This window comes from Cajanus cajan, chromosome 4 (assembly GCF_000230855.2).
Source record: "Cajanus cajan strain Asha chromosome 4, NIPB_CcT2T_4, whole genome shotgun sequence".
NCBI classification, from domain to species: Eukaryota; Viridiplantae; Streptophyta; class Magnoliopsida; order Fabales; family Fabaceae; genus Cajanus; species Cajanus cajan.
The window spans coordinates 78337199-78344812 of NC_138520.1; the positions used below are offsets into that span (position 1 = coordinate 78337199).

General features: G+C 25.7%; 1 long non-coding RNA gene across 1 annotated transcript; it reads right to left on the bottom strand.

The window, feature by feature from the left end:
* Nucleotides 1-4517: 4517 nt before the first annotated feature.
* LOC114916094 (uncharacterized) lies at nt 4518-6383 on the bottom strand. The gene is made up of 2 exons (XR_003804417.2): nt 4890-6383; nt 4518-4764 (listed from the first exon to the last, which is right to left on the bottom strand). It is a non-coding gene; the product is annotated as an uncharacterized LOC114916094 (long non-coding RNA).
* Nucleotides 6384-7614: the final 1231 nt, after the last annotated feature.

A 7614-nucleotide genomic window follows, 5' to 3' on the forward strand; every position in this document is an offset into this window, starting at 1 on the left:
AATTTAAAATAAATATTTTAATTCTTATATTTATTTTTTTCGATCCTTTATAGTTTTTATAGTTTAAAATATATATATTTTTAGTCCTTATACTTACAATTTTAAAATTTTTCGTCTCTATCGTTATTCTTTTTTTCAACATTATATGTTTTGTGTTGATATAGTAAAGGTATTAATTCAACTTTATTGTGTATTTGATATCAAATTTATTTCATTGAAATTATTTTAAATGAGGTTTTTTGACGATTCTTTTTTATATCCTCACTTATGATCTCAATTGTTAAAACACCTTTTTATATCAATTTAGAATAATTTTAATAAAATAAATTTAACATTAAGAATCAAAAATTGAATTAATATATTTATCATGTTAATATGAAAGAGACAACGTTACAGAAAAATAACAACAAATTTTTAAAAATTTAAAAAATTGCAAGAATAATGACTAAAAATATTTATCTTAAACTATATAAAATAAAAAGATTTTGAAAAATATATATAAAAACTAAAAATATTTATTTTAAACTATAAGAACTAAAAGATAAAATAAGTAAAATTATAAAAACTAAAAAAATATTTGAAGCTACAAATAAATATTGATATCATGTGCTAATCAATGTTTTAAAACTATTGGCATAAAAAAGATATTTCATACTGTTGTGTATTTTAAAAAAATAAACATGAAATGAAAGTGAAGAATACAATGTGAACAATTAACATAAATTGAAAGTGAACAATTAATATCAAGACAGTGTGAACAATTTTTAAATAGTCGTAGTCATAACTGTAATTTTTTTTAAAAATAGTAAAGAGAAATAGAGTAGTTTACCAACAAAAGTTGGTCTATTTGATTTTGTAAAAAAGCACAGAAGAAGAAAAAACCTTATATTTCAAAAGAACGTTTTTTCAATTTTTGTTGTCGATATGATAATTTTATTAATAAATAATTTATAAGTACTTCTTTAAATACTTATTATTCTGATTTTGATCGGTTTTCGAAATTTAATTTATCTAAACTTTTAATTTTAAAAAAGATATTAAGTTTGAGTGATAATTACAATAATGAGAACTGTCCAAAAGAAAAATATAATAGACTAAATTTTTATTAGCAATAAGTATATGTAATTTGATATTTATTGTGCAATAAATTTGTTGGAAGAATTATTAATATTATAATTACATATTTATTTTATTATACAGTAAATTTGATATTTGTTACGTAATAAATTAAATTAAATCTTTTGTAATTTAATATTTATTTTATTATTTAGGTACATTAATTATATGGGTCTGAGAAGGAAATATTTAGGAAGAAGTATTGCAAGTAAATATGTAAACTTATTTTTTCAATTTTTTTTGACAAGTTAATCCAGCAATCCATCCTTAGACGAGGTGGACCAAGACATCCAACTCAATTTTACTTAAGTTAATGACGAGCCAACTTTCCATCCTTATGTAGAGGTTTATGATACGAGAACATGTCACAAGAAGATTTAATTTTTTATAATACAATTGTAATTGTTGCTCAAGATTATATTTAACATTTAAGAAAAATGATCTTGATATTTGTAACTTCTTAAGTCACTTGAGTGATTTAGGTTAAAAAAATAATTTTAGTTTAACATCTTTGTTTTTTTTTTATTGGAGGGTTGAATAATATCGCAAGTTTTTTATTGAGTTGTGATCAACTGATTTTGGTAGGTGCATAGTAATTAATCTCGGATAATAGAGCACAACAACCAATCCCAAAAGTGGGATAATGAGATTATGGATAGTGAGATGATTGCTATTTTAATCTTATATTTATTTATATTAAATAACTAATAATATATATAAACTAACAAAAACACAAAAATAACTCTAAATTCATGTATCGGTTGTTTTCAACAATAACAAGGTCATAGTAATCAAACAAAACATAACATAAAATGTCTAGAAAATAAAGTGTTAAAAGCTCTAAGTAAATGCAAAAATAAAACATTAAATTTCAATATTTTTCCTCGTCAAGATTAAAGTCTTCCTCTCCTTCAAATTTATCGCTTCCACCAGCATTAAAGTTATATTTTTCCTTTACTTCATCTTCATATAATCCTCTTCTTCCACTATTTCCATCACTTTTTCTCCTTTTCTTTCTTGGGTGTAGATGTAATTATTTTTGTCTTCTTCACTCATGTTTGTCTCCTAGTGTAAAAAACGAAAAATGAAAGAAAAAAGAGAAAGAAAAGCCAATTATGATCCAAGAATAGCAACAACAGTAACTGTAAGTGAGTTTTGTGATGAGATTAATTAAAGCTTTCCACATTTTGACTAAATATATCCTCATGTTAAGTAACTCATTTTTGTGTTATCTCCACTAGTGAATGACATATTGAAATAACATTCTTGTATATTTTGTAGTACCCGGGTTTCAAACGAATTAGGAGCAGGAAAAGCACGGGAAGCTCGAGAGGCTGTTTGTGCTGTAATTGTTCTAGCATTCACAGATGCAATTGTCCTTAGCTCTGTACTCTTATGTTTCCCTCATGTCGTAAATTCTGTTGCAAAGCTAGTTCCCCTGCTTTGTCTCTCTGTCAGTGTGGATGGTTTTCTAGGAGTTTTGTGTGGCAAGTTTTGATCATTGAATGCTATGCTATATCATGATTAATTTTGCAATGAACATAGATTTTTAAAAGGGGTGACAATCATTTCACTCAAAGAATGAATGAGGAATTGTGAGAGGCAGTGGATGGCAGAAGATAAGGGCAATTACCAATCTTGTAGCATATTATGGTGTGGGAATCCCTGTGGCTTTATTGTTTGGTTTTGGTCTTTGTTTCAACGGTAAAGGCCTCTGGATTGGAATACTGACAGGATCTACACTTCAAACAATAACACTTGCTTTCTTAACAGCATTTACAAACTGGGAAAAACAGGCTCTTATATTACTTCATATGTTTTAAGCTAATTGTAAATTCATTTTATTTCATTGCCTTACATCTTGTCTTGCCAATTAGTATTAGACATCAAAACATAATCCAATATAACCACAGTTGCAATATCCTTTATTTTTTCTGCTTCATGGGAAAATGTCAGCAGTTCTTAATTATGTTACTAGCAAATATACAAGTTTTTGTTAAACCTATCATTTGCAGGCATCCTTGGCAATTGAGAGATTATCCGAGCCTGATGAGGGTTAGTTTGTTTCTTGAAAATGAACGGAACAAAGGTTTTGTGTCACTTGTTTTTAATATATTATATTATTTTATGTATTATTAGGTGAAATTTATGTAAACTAGGTTGATTCCACTTTCTTAGCAAGACCTACCTAATATAACAGAATGTGTTTGGAAGTAATTTTGGGGGAGTGACAATGTCATATGTTACTTAGTACTTTTGTTAACGCTACGTTGTGTGAGAGTTTTGACACTTGTTTTGATGAAAAATATATGTGCGGTTAGTATAAAAGTTTTTTATATTGATATAAAATTATTAATGTCATAATTTTTTTAACAACTAATGTCATATAATTAATGTTTTTTGTTTTTATAAAAATTATTTTAAAAGTTATATCATGATTAATTTTTAATTAATTGATATTATAAAAAAATATATTAATATATTTTATCAAAATCAAATCCTTAAATGAAAACAATATTCATTTTTATCCGGATTCTGTATTTGTTTTATCCTAAATGAACAAAGTCAAAATGTGATACTATGTGATTTCATGCAAATGTTTCACGAAAGTAATATAATTAATTAAATCTCTTTATTTCTATTATCTAGGGCTTATAATGGTAGATGTTTCTACTGTAAGTTCGTTGTCATTGTTAGGGTCATCGCATATGAGGTATTGTCCATTTTGACACTCGTTTTGTCCTTTAAAATGTGTATCGATTGATATCTTTAGCCTCAATTCTTAAGCAATGTAGAACTTTTAGACATACCGAAACAATAGACTTCTTATCTTATATCTTTTATTCATGTAAAGTTGTGCTAGAGATAAATTGCTTTAATTTGAAATTAAAAAAAAAAAAAGTAATTTCATCCAAATATGTATTGCGTTCTTTTTCAAGGAGGTTAGTTTTGCTGCATATCAATATAAGAGTATTCATGAATTTACTCAATTAAAAATTACGATTAATGTAATTTTTAAAATTATTATTATAAAAATAATAAACTAATTATTACACATACCGATTGTAATTGAATCGTGGTATAAAAGTTATTTACAAATATATATATATATATATATATATATATATATATATATATATATGTGTGTGTGTGTATGTGTGTGTGCGTGTCTGAGTTAATCACTCATATATTATAAGTATAAAAAAAATTTACACCAACAAACAATCATATTTTTTAATAGTGTCATGTTATTTATTTATTTTATTAAATAAAAATAAAATAAAATAATTTAAAAGATATGATTAGTTAATAATGTAAAAAAATTTACACGGATAATTTATGGATGATTAACTAATATATATATATATATATATATAATTTTCTCCTTTTTGAGAATTAAGTTATAAAAACATTTTTTTATGATGTTCAATTACTGCTGACCGTACATAATGGAATTCAATTTATTACATTAACATTCCCAGAATGTGTTGGGGGAATCATTGTTCACACTATTAAGTGGGTACAAGAGAAAACTTTAGACCGTTTTACTAGAATAATACTATTGGGGACATGAACATGTGTGTGGTCATATCCATCCATCCTCACAGAATAAACAAATCAATTAAACCAGCTGCATTCGGCTTCGGCCTGTATTAAGCATAACATCCTTACCCAAATAATATTGAAAGCTATACAAGACCAGTAACATCATCACCATCAAAAGCAAACTAGAAAAAAGGGTATTGAAATAAGAGAAAATTAAAGAGGTATACCAAGAAAAATCACAACCACACCTACGTCGTCTTCAGGAAATTCGTATGTGGTCCCTTTATACCTACTATATGTGATGCATGTGAGTGTGTAAATAAGGAAATAATGCTAGTTAGTTATAAAGTAATCAAAGTGAAACAACGATAACATTGATGAGATATATAAATGACATCAACTAATACCCATAGATCATACTAGCAAGCTATAGAGAAGAAAAATGTTAAACTATATACCCATACAAGTAGAGGTAGATGAAAGTTGAAGTGTGATGACAGAAGTATAAAGAGCACAAAGGAGTGAAATACCATGCTAATATCATTCCCTTTCGTGCATTTCATCATCTGTGCTCTCTATCTTCTGTCAACAACGATCATTACTAACATCTTACACCTCTTCTCTAATTGATGTAAAAGTAAAACTAATGATAGTGAAATTAACATGAAATTAAAATAGAGAGAAAGACCAAATTTCATATGAAAGTTCGGAATTGGATTCTTGTCTAACAGGAGGAAGAGACCTTAGAGCTATTGCCACGGAAATATATGTATCAAATGGCCCTATTTATAGAGGGAAAATAATGCAACCGTTCTTTCCCTACAATTAATTAAATGGGATATATATATATTAATAAACCATTTCCACCTTCACTCTTTCTTGCGTTCACATCGATCCCACTTCCCAGTACCTAATTTGTTACTACGAGTGCATGTGTCAATGTCATGTCCATTGGTATGTTAATTTGATACGTAAAGAAAAGACAAATGCTATATGACTAACAATAATGTTATCCTTATGGAATGTACTCGGTGAGACATGCCGCATGCAAGAAGAAAAGTGTTACGATCTTACTTCCAATATGGGAATATGGTTCAAGTATTTTTTACAAGATTTGAACAACACTCTTTTTTTTGACTCATCTTTTGTCATTGAGTTAGTAGGTTTGATTCACATAGTCTCTTTTTTTTTATTATTATTATTATTTTGGATCGAATTAGTATTTGTTTTTTTTTATATATATGAATAACATGACATATTACCGCAATATTGGTAGTTATATAATTTGTAGAATATTAAGTTAGAAAAGGGAGAAATTAATAATGGGAAAATGAAAATAAAAACATGGTGAATCTATTTGATATATATAGTAATATTCTGTTGAACAGTAGCATCGAAGGGCATTGCAAGTTTATTGGAAGACAGGATATGGATGAGCATAGCACGGGGGAATCTATTAATTGATTTGATTCACTCTCCTTGCCATTAGTGGTATGAGCATCAAAGAATATAGCCCCACTTGGGTACTTTAGTTTAAGTCGTTGGGAAAATTCTCAGCTAAATTAAAATAATGCATGTGATGCTTGGAAGAAGAATAAAGAATTCTTTTGGTTTTTATATCTGTGATCTGTCACTCAACTATCACCCATCAAATTAAGTTGCGGTTGCAGATTATAAGTCATATTATAATAACATGCAATTCAAATAAATCATCCGATCAATTAATTTGAACCGTAAAATATATGCTATTGTCGTGTATAACAGCAATTTGCTAGCACAAACTACAAAGAGAAACTTGCTTGGCATTACCAGATACACACAAATTGTGTTCAAATAATGCTGGATATTTAATATTTCTAGTTTGGAATGACAATCAACAAAGTAGTTTGGAGTTCATCTTATAAAATCTTAATTTAATTTTATATAATTAATTTATAAACTTGTATACATTATTATGATTAAAAATTATAACTTTTAATTACTTTATGTGGGATAACAAATGATCTAATAAGTCCATGATCAATTGTTAGACTAGTTTTTATAGAAATGTTTAAAATTGAACTAACTCAAAATAATAAAAAAATGCAAACCAATGCAAAAAAATAAAAATTGAAATCAATGTAAAGTGATTCCTAAAATAACTTTGACCTTTTTTTATTTTAGTTTCATAATAAATACTTAGTTATATTGATTTATAAATTAAGGAAGAGTAAGGTAATGATATAAGGTTATAATTGACAAAATGATACTCAAAGATGTCTTGAACTTTTAAAATGATACGTAAATATAAATAAAATTTTAGTAAAGAAAAATGTTAATTAGTGTCCTTAATGTACTGGTTAAAGAATAAAAAACTTAATTAAATTTTTTTTTAAAAAGTGTATTTATACATTTGTCATATATTTTTAGATAGAGGTTTTCACGAGTCGGGTTAGTTTGAATTTAAATAAAAATTTAATTCGAATTAATTAAATTTAATTAGTTTGAATTGATTTAAATTTTATAAAAAAAAGTTGTTAATTGACCGGGTTGATTTTGTTCGAGTCAACGCATATCTAATTATTTAAAAAAAATTCAAAATAAATAATTTTTAAACATTAACTAAATAAATATATTATGAAAAATCAACTAAATTAATAAATTTATAATATAATTTCTATTAATTTTTTTTCTTAATTCACTTAAATTTTTTAAATGTTTTATAATATGTGAAGACCACACACAATCTATTATAATATAATTCTTGATATCTTTAAGTATTTAAGAAAAAGAAATAAAAAATATATACATATTGTAATACAAAAATATTTTCAAAATAATCAATAATATATATATATATATATATATATATATATATATATATATCAATTGTTAATCAAAAAATAATAATAATAATAATAATAATAATATATAAATGAATTTGCTTGAGTTGGATTCATTCAGATTTTAAAA